The sequence below is a fragment of the Dendrobium catenatum genome, unplaced genomic scaffold, assembly GCF_001605985.2.
Source record: "Dendrobium catenatum unplaced genomic scaffold, ASM160598v2 fragScaff_scaffold_253, whole genome shotgun sequence".
In the NCBI taxonomy this organism is placed as follows: domain Eukaryota; kingdom Viridiplantae; phylum Streptophyta; class Magnoliopsida; order Asparagales; family Orchidaceae; genus Dendrobium; species Dendrobium catenatum.
In genome coordinates this window covers 399,245-416,285 of record NW_021318715.1, presented here as the reverse complement: position 1 = coordinate 416,285, position 17,041 = coordinate 399,245, and the positions used below count along the sequence as shown (strand labels likewise).

Below are 17,041 nucleotides of genomic sequence, written 5' to 3'. Positions count from 1 at the left end.
ATTTTTAGGCTTCTCCAAGGATATTACATATGAAAAAAAAGTAAAGATAATTGACACAAAATAAATAAATAAAATTGAAAGAAGGGTGTTGATGGCGAGGTCAAGGGAGGGGCACACGGATTATAATCCAAGGTTAGAGGGAGAAGATCTAATGGCTAAACGACTCCTCTACCTAGGCTGAAAATTGGATTGTGTGGATGTAGGAAGATGCAGTAGTGGGTCCCATGGTGTGGGACCCCACAGTCTTCAACACTCCCTCATAAATTAGATGGCAAAAATTTACGATTCCAAATTTGCTTACAATATTCTTAAATGTAGAGTTGTAGAATTCTTTGATTAATATATTGACAAGTTGATTTCTTGTTGGTATATATGAAATGTAAATTAATGCACTCTCCAGTTTCTCTTTTATGAAATGTTTACCTCTACATACTTGGTATAATCATATTGTTATGAGCATTGTTAATGGTAGATTTGTTGTCCTAATAAATTTTCATTGGCACTTCCCATTTGTTTTAAATCTTCCAAAATGATTTTGATTCACAGAAGTTTGCAGATTTCTTGGGCTATTGCTCTAAATTTGGATTCAATATTAGATCTTGAAACAACCAGTTGTTTCTTGCTTCTCTATGTTATGAGGTTTCCTCTCAAGAGTGTACAATATCTTGAAATGATTCTTCTATCCACTGGTTATCATCCATAGTTTTCATCAGTATAAACTTCGATTTGTTGGGTATCATGCTATTGGTAGAGAATTTCTATTTTGGTACTTGATTGAGATATTTGAGAACTTTATAAGCAAGTTGAAGGTGAGACTCTTTGGGTAAGCAAGTTGAAGGTGAGACTCTTTGGGTCTATGAATGAATTGACTTACTGCAAAAGCAATGTATAGATGGATGTGAGATAGATAAATTAGTTTTTTAAACTAATCTTTGATATTATCTTATGTATTTTTTGCTCCTTCACCATGTCTAACTTTTTACCTGGTTTAGTTAGTGTTTCATCAGCTTGATGATTGTGGGCTCCGAAAATTCATTTGTTGACCCCTACAACCACCCCAAAGAGCATAAACTTGATAAAGATGACTCAACCCGAATGTTGATTGCATTGGATCTCATCCAGCTTTTTGGTTTTCAAAGAAAGACTATAAAAGATATCAGGAGTTATTTTGATGTTTTGATAAAAAAATTCTTTCTTTGACGAGTCGGTAGTAAAAAGAAGGGGTCTTTCATACTTCAAGATATGATTTGCTACACGAATCGAGCTTGGTATATTATGGAGGATTGGAAAGTTCAGGCATTTGCTTTCTCTTCCCTCTTTTAATCAATGTCCTAATTGGGATCACTACGAGATATAGGTGGATACAAAATTTGGGAGTTGAATAATATGAATGAGCTTTGCCAATTGAGAACCTACAACTTTGGGAATGTGAAGATGCCGAGGAGACTTGTCTTGCCAAAATGTATGCCAAGAGGAGAATCACAAATTTAACCATATGTTGGAATTTTACTAATTTGAGAAGACCTCAATTTCACTAAGAATGTGCTCGACAGCCGACACCTGAAATTAAGGCGTGAGGCTGACCAAATGATGTTCGATCAACAAACGGAAGGCGCCATTACGTCCGGAACGTCGTCGACATTAAGATTCTAAATTTTATTTGATCAAATTGGATCGTTTGATGTGGTGTCGCAAATTTAAAAAGCGATCCAAATATGATGCAAAGGCACGCGTTATGAGGAAAATTAGCCTTGTTGGTGACGAAATGATGTCCGATTGCAAAACGGATGGCGCCGTTGCGTCCGGAACATCGTCGACATTAAGAGTTTACATTTTATTTGATCAAATTAGATCGTTTGAGGTGGCGTCGCAAAGTTCAAAGGCAATTCGAATATTATGTGAAGATATGCGTTACGAAGGAATTAGGCATCGGCGTCGTCCGATCTCAAAACGGACTGCGTCGTTGCGACCGGAACATCGGTAATACCCTAAATTCACTATCAATTTATCCCATTTTGATGTTCAGCAAAATCGACACGCAAAACGGAGCAATTAACACGCAAAATGGAACAATTAACATGCAAAACAAGATAACAATTACAAGTCAATTTTTTTTTTTTTGGCACGGTTATGTCATCTTAAATTAATGTCAAATTGATATATCATTAGAATGACCATTATCTTATAAAATTTAAATAAGGAACCAGCATCAAAATAAGGAAAGGTCGAATTCTAATTAAATGCAGTTACCTCGTGTTGTTCTTCTGTAGCTCTGTCACGGTTGATCTCGAGAGCGTCGAATTGCCGTTAAAGCGAAACTGAACAGAGCAATATTTGACTTTTCTTCGACACTTCGACCTTAACACAACTGACTTTGAGCAGATGCTAAAATGAGAAATGGGTGTGTTTAAGATTCAATTCTTCCCTTGAAGAAAGGTCTGTTTTTTTTTTATTCTGTAGATACGCTCCCAACTTTTCTTCTCCAACTGGTTTTCAAACTCCACTACAGCACCCGTTCCAAAACTTTCAGTTCACAAATCCTTCCAGACCTCCCACGAATCCAGTTCCACAAATTGCTTCACATTTACTCCGCCCATTTCAAGCAACAGCCGAACTAGCTCCTGCTCTCTAAAACCAACATCAGCCTCAGTCCGACACCTCCACGTCCAAACGTCTCCGACGACAAAAAAATAGCTTCGTCCGCCTCTCAACCTCATGACAGTGGGTTGAACTCGATCGTACGACTGCAAGCTGATTTGTCGTAACGAATAGCATCCCAAGCTTATATAAACTCCTTCCTGCAGCTTTCAACTCCACTTGAACCGCTTTCTTTCGCATGAAAAAGTTCACCTGTACCGGACTCCATCTCGTGCTTCTATGTTTTGATAATATCATTCTCATAAAAGCTGCTACTACCCTTCACATGAACCTTTGCCCTTCATTCCACTACAATCCAACAACAACCCCTTCCACATCATTCTCCACCAACAGCTTTTCAACAGAGAAGAGGTGGTGTTTATTTAAGGTTTTCTGTTTCACTTTTTATTATTATTACTTTTTTTTACATAAAAGAAAATTTAAATATCTCTTCCCTGACATTATTATAATTAATTATGAGCTTTGGTTGCTAGTGTCAATAGTATCATTGCTATTATTGTCATAAAAAAGGGGTTATAGTAGCAAATTTTCTTCCGCATGAATGGTCATGGTTCCAAAATCTTTGTGAATGGTATCATTAAGCAAGGCTGGTAGAGGTAGCATCATAACTATTGTTATGAGTTTTTGTACATGTACATGTATGTTTATATTAAAAAAGGGGAGAGAGTTCAGTCCCATTTAAATTTCCCATTTCTCTTCACTCGCCACCTATAAGCGAGCCCAAACCAACTCCAGTCAGATTTTTTGACAGCAAATTAATATATGAAAACCTTTTCTTTTTAAGTATTCAACCACTATTTACTTTTGTTCATTCACACTAATTAATGTGATTTAATGCTAACATTTATTTATATTGTAAATATAAGTGTATATATGCATAAATGCTTGCATGCATTACCTATATATATATTTCAAATACATTTATATGTATGATGCATACGTAAATAAAATAAAATAAAAAAAAGAAAAGAAAAAGTGAGGAAGATTAAAAAAAAAGAAAAAAGAAAAAAGAAGGTTAAAAAAAAGAAAAAAGAAGAAAATAATTTTACAAATTTAGGAAAATTTGTTTCGACACTCGTAGCGTGGTGAATAACCACCCATGTGCTCTTTTATTAGCACGGTGGGAGGGAGTTCATTGCGGTACTTATGGCGAGGTGGATAATCCCCCTAAAAAGTCATTCGATGTTCGTAGCGCGCTAAGGGACCACCCATGCACGCTTTTGTTAGCGTGGTGGGAGGGAACTTGGTGCGGTGCTTACAATGAAGCGGGCAATTCGTGTGCGTACTTTTCTTAGCACGGCGGGGCAAAAAAAAGTTTTTTCCAAAATAAATGATTTAAAAAAACTCATGCACGTCTTTATTGACGTGGTGGATGACAAACAAAAAAAATCACTGTCGCGGTGTCTCACAAACACCAACCGTGCACGTCTTTATTGACGTGACGGGTAGGCTGCCTCTTGGTTTTTCCCCTAAACGGGTGAGACATCGGGAGGTTGTCGAAATTTTATCTGAAATAAGGCAAGGACTTGAACTATAAAGGACATTATTTGAACTTGGACTTGCAAATTGAAGGAACATTAAATGCACTTAATTTGAATTTAAACTTGAATACAAATAAGCTTGAACTCAAGTGAACTTGAGTTTGATACTTGAACTCAAACAGAGGACTTGTGGACATGCATTTGAACTTGGTTTGAACCAAGTGAAGGGACTTATGAATTTGAAAATGAAATAAAGAGCTTTAATTCAATTTGAACCTAAATGAAAAATACAAAAAGATATGCTATAATTTGAACCTCATGACTTAAACAATAATGAGGACTTGTAATTTGATACGATGCTAATTAGCAATAGGCAATGGATGTCACGATATCCTTACAACTAAGGAGCATGTGATGGTCAACAAATATACTAGTCATCTATAGGCTTAAAGGTGATGATATATGGCAAAAACAAATGTAAGCTCATATGAGTTGTTGTTAAAAAAAAAATGTTCTGCCATTCATAGACAAATGCAGAAGAGTTTCATCAGATGCAAGCTCTTACAAGTCGTGATAGGAGAATTGCCATATACACTACATATCATCTATGGGCAAACATCGAAGCACTATGACAAGCATAGGACTCCTACGAGCTATTGCAGAAGACTCCTATACATCAAATGTACCACCCACAAGCAACATGCAACATGAGTAAGCCAAATGTAAATGCCTACGATCCAAAGCAGGAGATTAATTAGTGCACTACATTCTACCTGCATAAATCAGATAAGTAATGCATGACAGTCTACCTATACAAAGCAGCGAGCACTCAATTTAGAAGCTGTTACGCCACCGGATCTGCAACACTTATACAAGCAGACAGAAGGCGTTTACAATCTACAACGTCACGCCACCAGATTCGCAACATCTATGCAAGCGAACAGAAGGCGTCTATAAATATTGCAAAATACCCCTGCACGTGCACTGTAATTTGTATACACATAGATACAAAAAAGGGGTAAATGTATAATACACCCGCATGAGCTCCTACGAGCGTGTTATTGGTACACATGTGACATTCAGGGATGCTGCGTGGGTTATTAAATTTGAACCCGATCCTCCTAGGCAGGTTAAAAGAGTAGACATGGTATAATTATAAAATTCCCAAATCCAAACTTTTCAAATCCCTATGCCCATGCTGCTACTTTATGCCGGATACCATGTATCTACGGATATAATGTATTCACTTGACGACTAACCTTAATCGAAAGTTCTCTCTCGTTATCGGGAGGGGTAATTAACTATAGGGGCTTGTGCCTATAGGAAACCAGAACTCAGATCATAAAGTCCTCACAAAATGAGGGCGAAATATCTGGGTAGTGTCTTATCTACAAACTCATCTGCCTTCCAAAATTTACCCCGGAACTTAAATCCGTTAAAACTCCCTCGCCGAAGAAAAGCAAAGCAACAGAGCGGGCAGAGGCCGGGGCCGAATTTTCGTAGCCCACAGATTTCTGGCGACTACGCTAGGGAATGGTTTCTTTTTTCATATTTGGCTAGTCATATCAGTGCTACAGTAGCAGCCATATCAATCCGTGTTTAAAATTTTGAATCTTTTAAAATGATCATTAGCGGACCAAAATTTTAAAATCATTTTCTATATGATCATTCATACATTCGTTAGAATAGCATATTTAGCAGACTTAAATTTATATTATTGTTTTATTGCTTGCTAATAGTTATATACTTTTATCTTTTGTTTTGTGTAAGTCTGCATTTTGAAAGTGTGGGGTGAGGTATCAGATTCTGATTACTAATCTTTGCCTTTCATTTATTTAGGTGGATCTACAGAACACTCCTTTCACTGTTCAACTAGGTGGTGAGCCAGCATTCAGTTGGCAAACGCTCTGATCAACACTGAAAATACTGGAGTTACCATCCAATTTGGTAGCGTTGACTTCCCGAAAATTGCTGCAAGGAGTGTCGCCATTCCTGCGAATGCCGTGAATGCCTGCCAGAAGACTTAATACCACTGAAGCTCTTACCGGTCGCGCGCATCTATAGGCACAACAACCTGCTGTTGTAAATCCTCATAAAAGGATTTCTGTGTTTGAACGACTGTCACAGCCAGAAACATCGGCCATCAAGAGGGTTGTAGCCGGAGGAAGGATTTTTGTGGTGACTGCAAACACCGCATCTCTGCCAGTCAGGTTACAAGCACCCGAGAAGAATAATGCTGAAGCTTCCTCATCTAGAGGGAAACTAACAAGAAGGCAGAGGAGAAAGCTGAATGCCGAGCTCTGAGCTCATCAACAACTGGTGCCTGTGTACCCATCAAACCTACCAGCCCAAGAACTTGAGGCCAATGTCCCCACCCAGAACAGGTTTACCAACTTTAAGTGGTTGAAAAGAAATAATCCTTCTGGTGAACTCAAAAAGTCATTATGGGAGCATCGACCAGAAACACCAACCCCTCAAAAGACTAAGGAACCTGAACGATTGTCAGCCCGAGTACATCGAGTACTGAAGACAGTCTAGGAGAGGGGACTGATGAAGAAGAAATTTCAAAGGCCACTTGTTATTGAGGCCAGGAGAACCCCTCCGAGGGAAAGGCTATCGTCTGTTGTGATAGCTGAACAAAGAAGATATTGACGACAAGCTCCGCGCGGTGAACATCGGGGCATGACACCTGAACCTCGGGTTCAGGGATTTGCCGCCGAATGGTCCGGGCGGAAGGGAAAAGAAAGATGGAGGCCAAAGCCTCATAGAGAAGAAGAAAGAAGAAGAGAAATAAATCTGGGCGTGACATCCGGTATGGCTTCCCGGAGATCCGCCCCCATCTACGAACAACGACAAAGATGGGTCCCAAAGAAGACCCACAATGACGTCCCTCTCGATGGTCGACACCTTGGAGAATCCTCCAGGGGATCCCGTCATTCGCCAACCTCTCCAAAAGAAGAGACTAACTTCGATCGTAGCCCACTGGTCGAATAAATCACCTTGCCTAATCAAGAACCGAAGATTTAGTGGCGTCGCCGCTTAGAGATCCGAGTACTGGAAGGAGAAAATGAAAAAAAGAAGACATAAAAGAAAGGGAGTAATATGTCAAAGGGGAAGAAAATATAGAGAAAAATATAGAAGAAAATTTTGAAGAAAATATTGATGAATTTATGGAAGAAAACCTGGAGAAAGAAATGGAAGATATCATGAACCTCGAAGTCGTCTATATGGTAAGACATATACGTGCTATCGAGGATGTCTACCATGATGATGGCGAAGACGATGGAGATTGGCAACTACAAACCAGGCAAGTACACCAACGCGAGACTGGTTCCATCGCTGGCAGAGGTGATCGCTCTCCAAGAGAATAAGAAATAGAAGATGTTGAGGAGAATCTCTTTGATGACCAAGACACCACACTCCCTGACATGAGAAGACAGATGAGATGACAGATGAGGGCCAAAGATAGGGAGATCTCTCAACTAAATGAAAAGATGATGACCCAAATGACCGCAATAATGCAGAGAACTGCTGTCGGTGGCACCATGCCTAATCCTCCAACTGATCCTCCGAATCACCGAATACCTCAAGTCTCAGGAGTACAGGGCACTCCTGAGCACGTTCATGAGGCTCAGAGTATAACTCGCTAGCCTACTCAAAACATTGCCAGCACCTCCGAGCCTGTAACGGATGCACAACTCGAAAGGATAATTACGAAGAAGATCAAGGCTATCATAGCCATTGATCAAGCAGAAAAATTAGTTGGCAAAGGTCGCCCGTACCCTGCTGAATACGATTAAGTGTCGTACACAAAAGGGTATTCGGTCCCAAAATTTCATACCTTCAATGGCACTAACAATCCCCGACAGCATCTGGCACAGTTCAAGGCCACCTGCGGGAATACAGGGGGAAATGATGCTCTACTCTTCCGACAATTCGTTAACAGTTTGACAAAAACTGCATTCGAATGGTATGCCGAGTTGCCAAATGATTATGTAAAAACTTTTGCATAATTAGAAGATATCCGCCAGTGCGACCGAGAAGATTACAATCACCGACCTCGCTTTAGATAAGCGAAAGAAAGAGGAGTCGGTATCAAAATACATAACTCGTTGGCGTAATCTAAGTATGAAATGTGAGCAACAACTTGAAGAAGAACACGCAGTGCAATTATTAATGGGCAATATTGATGACAAGATGCAACCCTTCTTATGCATGGCTACAATCAACACATTTCAAGATCTGCTGGATAGAGTGGCTAAATTTGAAAAGCTAAACTTGTTAAGATCAGAGGGCTACTATGATAAGCCCAAGAAGCCCAAGACCTTGGAGACAAGAAAAGGGGAAACTTATTCTGCATCCTCTCTTAGACTGAATAGGGAGAAATAAGTGATTTATGATGTAGATAAAGACAAGCAACCAATGCAGTATCAAGAAAAACATAAACAAATCTACAACCTTAACCCTCAACCGAAGCTTATACTCGAGGGCAATGATAAGCCACGAACTTACCAGGTTGATGGAGAACGCCTGAGGCAAACAACATGAACTGGTGATAGAACATTCTCATCTCTCAAAGATAAGATGAATAAAGAATATTCATTTAAAAGAGAGAGTCGCCAAGTTATTCCGACAGGCATTAAAAGCAGGTCTAGAACTGCTAGAGTGTAAGAGGCCAGAATAATAAAAAGAAACTGGCAACCCAAACTACTGCCCGTATTACCGAGTGCTCGGCCATCCCATTGAAGATTGTTACATCTTCAAGTATTGGATCGAAAGGAAATATCGAAAGGGCGAACTTACATTATCATATAATGTGTTGGTTAATCCCAAAAAAGAATCAACCCGAATAGTTACGACTTTTTTCATACCCCTGGTTGAAGAAAAAAGAAAAGAAAAGAAGCTGATTCAAGAAGAGCAGTGGGAGACTAAAGTTTCTAAGAAAATTTTGAAAATGCTGAAACAGCTTGAGGGTGTCCCAGGTGTGAAATGGAAGTCTCCCACTGAGCCGGTGATAGATCCTAAAGCGCTGCCTGCAAAGCGAGCATTCACTTCTAAACAACTTTCCAATCAAGCTGGAACTTCAAGGTCTGGGAAGGTAAAATCCTCCAAAAAAAAAAGACCAAGTTGAAGAAGTCCAAGGAGAAAAAGACAGCAACCCAAAAGGTTATCGATAGTTTGGATGAATACTACCAGACCGTGAGACACCCTATTAAGCTTGCTGATTTTTATGACCGAACTCAAAGTTGAGTAGGAAAAAGAGGCCGATGAAGTTCCACTCCCCATAAAAACTTGTCGAGTTATCTTGACAACATCAGTGACTCTGTCCAAAGAGGAAAAGAAAGCACCATCTGAATCCTGTATGATGGTATCGCTAATAGATTAGTGTGCAGGAGGATCTGTATTTTTCAGAAGATGATGAATCAGAGCCTGATATCACTTCGCAGATGGAACAGGTGAATTTGGGCAGTAATTCTGAATCAATAGACGAATCTCTAGATGAGGCATTGATCGATTCTGAAAACAATGCACCGTTAGATGAGTCTGAACAGGAGGAAATTGCCCAAGTAAAATTGAGGAGTGGTAAAACAATACCATCTCCGCTAAAGAAAGGGATCCCTGATAAAGACAAAGGGAATGAGATTGTCGTCAATGAAGATATTATTCCCAAGGACTTTAGGAAAAAGGAGGCTTCAACTAAAGGGATAGATTATAATATTCTATCCTATCTGAGAAAAATTCCAGCACAACTTAACATATACGACGCTCTGGTGATGTCCAAAGATCTTCAATAGACCCTGATTAAAGCTCTCAAGGATCCTGAAAGATATGAGACGGATTTTGCTGAGCGTAACTTGATTGAAGTTTTGTAAGCTTGGAATGAGCCAATCATTACTTTTGCCGATGATGATATGATGCTTGGAACGACAGACCATAATCACCCTTTTATGTTACTACAGAGAGTGACAGGATAATAATCAGTCGAATTCTGATTGATCATGGGTCCTCTATTAACCTTATGAGCTTGAAAGCGCTAAGATTACTTTGTCTCGATGTATAACATCTTGGGCAAGACAAATTAATGGTGCACGACTTTAATGAGAATGGACAAAAGACCCTTGGATCATTTATGCTTCCTCTAATATTTGAGGAACTCCATACCGAGGCAAAATTCAATGTGATTGACGCAGACACCTCATTTAAGTCGCTTCTAGGTCGCCCGCGGTTGCACGATTATGACATTGTCCCATTAGCACTACATCAATGTATGAAGTACATCAGGGATAGAGAGGAGTTTAGAATCTCCGGTGATATCAACCCTTTGCAGTTCATGAGGTGAAAATTTATGAAGATGATAGATACTTCATCCCCAAAGAATCAAAGCCGTTAAGTTCTCTCGAGACTAGGGCAACAAATCCAAATGCTGTAAGGCGACCCAAACAAGAATATGAGAAGAAGCAGGCAGGAAGAAAGAATGCAACGCCGTCTCTTCCCAAAGCAACAATCACTCTTAAATCAAAAAAATATGTGCCTCATATAGAGAGTGATACAGATGAAGATGACGCCATTCCTGTTAAATCTCATGAAATACGCAAATCAACAGCTAGGGGTAAAAAGAAAGCAAGATATTCAGATGATGACTACGACTATGAGTCTATCTACATGAATAATATCCAATATGTACTTTCAAAGAGGATAAATAATATCTCGATTTCAGATAATGAATGTATAGTTACGCGTATTCCACCACAACATTTTAAGAAAATCATCTCTCGATATATGCATAATGTTGAGGAACTTGTAATATTCTATGTGCATCCTCGAAGAAATAGGGGTGGACCGGGAACCCTATTTTATAAATCTGGAGAGCACGAAGAAGAAGAGAATCGAGACTGCTTTACAGGCCCACCCAACGTAGGGAGTTAGTGCCTACGAGAATGCCCAGATTTATTACTAGAAACATATGGAGGATGTTACAAAAACAAGTCAAAATTCGTACCCCCGTGCAACAACTTCACCTTTGCTTGAAATTTTGGTATCGAAGAAATCCTCATACACTGCGAAGAAGGGATTCTCGCCAGAAGAGGTCTCAGATTTGTCGTGAGAAGGCATTCTTAAGGAGAGACGTGTCGTGCCATTACATGTAGGGAAATTGAATCTGGTGATGATGGTCCCGAAAAGATTTATGCAGCTGACGATTATGATGATCAACTCGTAGGAGCCGGGCCTGCACCTGAAGAGCTTGAAGATGGTGGACAGGCGACTACTATGGATGAGCTAAAAGAGATTAATTTAGGGACTGAGGAAGACCCTCGTCCAACCTTCATTAGCTCTCTTTTACCAGGAGATCAAGTAGAAGAAATGAAAGAGCTTCTCTGTGAATTCAGGGATTGCTTTGCCTAGACATATGCTGAAATGCCAGGCTTATCCCCTGATGTGGCAGTTCATAGGTTGACCATCAAGTATGAGGCAGTGCCTGTCAAGCAAGCTCCAAGAAGAATGAGATTGGAGATATAAGAGCAAGTGATTGCTAAAACCAAGAAGCTCATAAAGGCGGGCTTCATCCGAGAAGAAAAATATGCTGACTGGATTGCCAATATCGTCCTGGTAAAGAAGAGGAATGGTCATATTCGTATATGTATCGATTTTCGGGACCTCAATAAGGCATGCCCAAAAGATGACTTTCCGCTCCCGGTGTCCGAATTCCTGGTGGACAGTACATCAAATTATAATATATTCTCATTTATGGATGGGTCATCGGATTACAACCAGATTAAGATGACACTTGAAGATGAGAAACATACAGCAGTTAGAACACCAATCGGCATATTCTGCTATAAGGTCATGCTCTTTGGCCTGAAAAATACTGGTGCCACCTACCAGCGGGCAATGACACGTATCTTCGATGAGTTAATACACAAGAAGGTCGAGTGTTATGTTAATGTCCTGATTGTTAAAAGCATTGATCGCAAGGACCACTTAAATGACCTAAGGATTGTATTTGAGAGAATCAGAAAGTTTGATCTGAAGACGAACCCTCTCAAATGCGTCTTTTGTGTTTCTTCTGACAAATTTCTGGGGTATATAATCCGCCATCGAGGAATTGAGATTGATCCCAACAAGATCAAGGCGATTACGGATATGCCACCATCAAAGAACCTTCGACAGCTTCGCTCACTACAAGGACAATTGGCTTTCATTCAACGGTTCATATCGAATCTGTTGGGTAGGTGCCATCCATTTTTAAAGTTAATAAAGAAGGATGTTCGTTTCAAGTGGGATGAAGAGTGTCAGGAAGCATTTGAGAGTATTAAAAGATATATGTTGAATCCTCTTATTCTCGCAGCGCCAATTTCGGGGAAGCCTCTTATAATGTACACGACAACACTAGAAGAGTCCCTCGGAGCATTATTGACCCAACATAATGAAGAAGGAAAGGAGAATGCACTCTACTATATCAGTCGAAGATTGATTGGAGCAGAAATACGCTATTCCCCAATTGAGAAGCATTGTCTAGCGTTGATTTTTGCAGTTCAGAAACTCTGCCACTACATACTATCTCATAAAATAACATTGATATCAAAGATCGATCCGCTGAAGTTCTTGATGACAAGACCAGCATTAACAGGTCACCTGGCCAGGTGGGCAAAAGGCGTTAAAGGGACAGGCCTTGGCCTTGCAGTTCGATATCACGTGCATACCACAAAAGGCGTTAAAGGGACAGGCCTTGGCAGATTTTCTCGCTGCGCATCCTATCCCGGAAGACTCCACACTTAATGATGATCTGCCCGATGAACAAATCATGCAGGTTGAGCAAAAAGAAAAATTACCATTCTGAGAGATGTACTTTGACGGGGCATCATCGATAAGACATGACCGACCTCCGAATCTTGCTGGGGCCCAATCTTGCATCGGCCTAGTTTTTATAGCACATGAAGGAGGCATAATGAGATTTTTGTTCAATCTAAATGAACCCTGAACCAACAATGAAGCCGAGCATGAAGCTTTAATTGTGGGACTGGAGATCGCAATCGATGTCAGAATCCAAAATCTATGAATTTTTGGCTACTCTGAACTTGTGATAAATCAAGTCCTGGGGGCTTACAAGATTGGCAAGCTTGAGTTGATCCATTACCACCGATGAACCCTTGAGCTCCTGAAATAAGTGTCAAATGTTGAAATAGCTCGAGTTCTTCGAGGGCAAAATGACAAAGCAGATTGTTTGACCAAATTGGCCAAGGAAATGACAACTACTAATAAGTAAAAGCCTATATTCATCGGAGTTTACAACCGTCAAATCCTGGAGCCTGCTCTATTATAATTCCCGAGGGCAGAAGTTCCTGATTCAGATCAGCAAGAAATACTTCCAGTTGATCCTCAATTAGATCATTATGGAAAATTATCTGGAAGAATATCATATGGCCAAGAGATATAAAGCTAGTCAAGCTTCAGAATCATGGTGGCATTGTTTAGATATTGAAGTCGAAAATGATTGGAGGCAACTATTCATTGACTACTTCAAAGAAAACAAGCTCCCGACAAAAAAATCTATGGCCGCACAAATCCGAAAAAGGGCACTACGATATGCATTTGTTAATGACACGTTGTATCGATGGGCTTTTGACCAGATGTTGCTAAGGTGCCTAGGGACCAAGAAAGCTGATAAAGTAGTGACAGAAGTCCACGAAGGACTTTGTGGTGCACATCAGTCAGGTTCTAAAATGGTTGCTAAAATCAAGAGGATGGGTTACTATTGGCCAACAATGATGACATATTGTATTGACCACGTTAAGAGATGCCATGAGTATCAGATTCTCGGTGATGTTATCCACCAGCTATCAAATCCACTGCACCCAACAATAGCATCCTGGCCGTTCGAATGCTGGGGCACATATATAATTGGTCCGATAGATCCACCATCGTTAGCAGGACATCACTTTATTTTGGCAGCAACAGACTGTCTTTCTAAATGGGCAGAAGCGGCTCCCTTCAAAAAAGTCACGTCTGAGCACATGATTAACTTCTTTACCAACAACATCGTCTATAGATTCGGTGTATCGCGCCACGTTATTTTAGACAATGGCATAGCATTCAAGAGCACTAAAATATACAAGTTTGTCGAGCAACACAAAATTGATTGGCAATATTCATTGATATACAATCCAAGATACTGGTGAAACTGTTAAAGAATATCCTCACCAAAAATAAAAGAGAGTGGCATACTAAAATGGAGGCACTATGGGCGTATCATACTACTTGCAAGACACCGACTAAAGCCACTCCCTATTCACTAGTGTTTGGGATTGAAGCCGTATTGCCACTGGAGATTGAGCTGCCATCACTTTGTGTAGCTATCCAGTACGATATAACTCAGGAGAAAAATGCTCGATTGAGAACGGAAGAACTCGATACGCTCGATGAAGTTAGACTATAAGCTCAACAGAATTTAGAGATTTATCGGGCGAGAATGATGAAATCATTTAATTGAATGGTACGTCATCGAGCATTTCAGGAAGAAGAATTAGTCCTGGTGCTGAGAAGGCCAATCATCCCAAATTGAACAATTGGTGGAAAATTCGTGTCTAATTAGGAAGGCCCATTCGTCATTGAGTTGTACTTAGGAGGAGCTTATCAATTGATTGACCTGGATGGTCAAAGGCTAATGCCACCAATTAACGGCCGATACTTGAAGAAGTATCATGCATAAGGATAAACATGTGTGTAAAATGTGTACTTTGCATGTACATACAAGTATATGTATGATATATATTTCGAAATTCTCTTGTAATACAAGAATGCATTTCGAAAAAAAGGGGTCATTTTTATGTTTATTCGGGTCAACATCCAGCGGTATGCCGAGATTCCCGAATAAATATTTAAGACTATGAAATGTCAATTTTGCAAAAAAAGGTCATTTTTATATATTTATCCCGGTCGACATCGCGCGGCATGCCGAGATTCCCGAATAAATATTTAAGAATCTAAAATGTCAATTTTGTAAAAAAAAGATCATTTTTATATATTTATTCGGGTCGACATCGCACGACATGTCGAGATTCCCGAATAAATATTTAAGACTCTGAAATGTGAATTTTGCAAAAAAAAAAAAAAACTTGGGACATTTTAAATATTTTTTCGGGTCGACATCACGCCTTATGCTGAGATCCCCAAATAAATATTTAAAATTTTAAAATTCAAATCTACTTCATGTTGAAATTCTTCCTGTGAGGCAAGGAGTATTTTAAATATTTAATGGGGTCAGCATCGCGTTGCATGCCAAGATCCCCGAATAAATAATTAAAATTCTGATAAATCTACTTCATCTTGAAATTCTTACTGCGAGGCAGAGGACATTTAAATATTTATTCGAGTTGACATCGCACTGCATGCTTAGATCCTCGAATAAATATTTAAAATCATCAAATACAAACACCCCTTTAAATCAGGATGCGACAACTTCAATTATTAACGCATATGTGTGCGATTTTTCTGAAGTCCGAGACACCTCTCCTTCTAGTGTACCAAGATTTCAAAAGTCAGAAAAAAAATTTTTGTGAATATACACTCCAACAAATTGAGCCGGAAAAACTTGAAGTCTTTCAACAGCCTGAACCTTAAGGTTCGAATGGGTGCAAAGGGACGAATCCAACACGCCTAAATATGGCCGGATTGCTGGCAGCTATGTCTATTCAACACGCCATAAGAAAGGCCGTAGTATCGGAACCTCACTTCGTCATCCCATCAGTAAGGACTGTAGAAAGAATGAAGGTTAATTTGACTCGACGAGTCCTAATAATCGTAGTCCACAAGACTCTCCTAATTGGCTGGAGAATCAAAATTCCTGTGGAAGAGAGGAGTCCCGAGCATCTACCAAATATGAGCAGATTCTAAGTATTCAACCATAAATGATGACTTCAAATATACAAACTTCAGTAGATTTAGTGTCAGGGAGCACATTTCTCACAGGTCAAGTTTGAAGTCTGATTGAGAGTAAAAGGTTGGATCCAACACGCCCATATGGCCAGATCACTGATAGTTCTGTCTACTCAACATGCCAAAAGAAAGGCCGTAGTAGAGGAATCATGTTTCAGCAACTAGAGGACAAAAAGCTACTAAATCCTAGCTCTCCTAATCTGATGAACTCAAGTGACTTAGATTAAAAGTCTCCTCAAGTGGTTAAGGATTAAAATGCTACCCACATTTGGTACTATCAACTGAATCAAAAAATTTACAAATCTTTCGTCAAGTCCGCCGCACAAAGCATAAGGTAGGAGTAGCCAAAATTTTCAAAATTTGAGCTAAATCTAACGGCTACTGATTCTAAGTAGTGGCTGAAGCGACACTGCTCACAACTACCCTCAAAGGTTAGAGACATTTTAAATATTTATTTGGGTCGACATCGCACCGCGTGCCGAGATCTCCAAATAAATATTTAAAATCCCCAGTGATACCAACAACACAAGTCTAAAATTCAAGCTCAGTGTACAACTCCAGCACAAAGTTCAGTACAGCTCAGAGTAAAGAAAAAGAGAAGAAAAAATGTTATATATATATATAATAATAATAATAATCATAATGAGTTACAAGTACATGGAGACTTAAGACGTTATAAGAGTACAAACTACAAAAAAAACGAGGACGTGTCAGAAGAGACGAGCCCGTAAACTCTCTAGCTTGTCAGTTATCCCAGGCAAAGTTTGAAATTTTTATCTGAGCGATTTGAAACTTCTCCACGGCCCGTGCTAGTGAAGAGTCTACCTCAAGTACCTCATGCTGCCAAGATCGATGGCGTTGCTCCTCCCTTCTAGTAAGTCGATCCCGTCGGCCATGTCTCTTCTGTACGTGAAGCGCCCGAGACTAGACCTGTTAATTTCGGGTTACGGGTCGGGTTGTCCCGAACC

General features: G+C 39.8%; 1 protein-coding gene across 8 annotated transcripts in view; it reads left to right on the top strand.

Moving 5' to 3' along the window:
- Window positions 1–17,041, top strand: part of LOC110099743 (protein arv1 homolog) — a 50,790-nt gene that overhangs the window by 12,859 nt on the left and 20,890 nt on the right. The gene's annotated exons all lie outside the window — the stretch shown is intronic.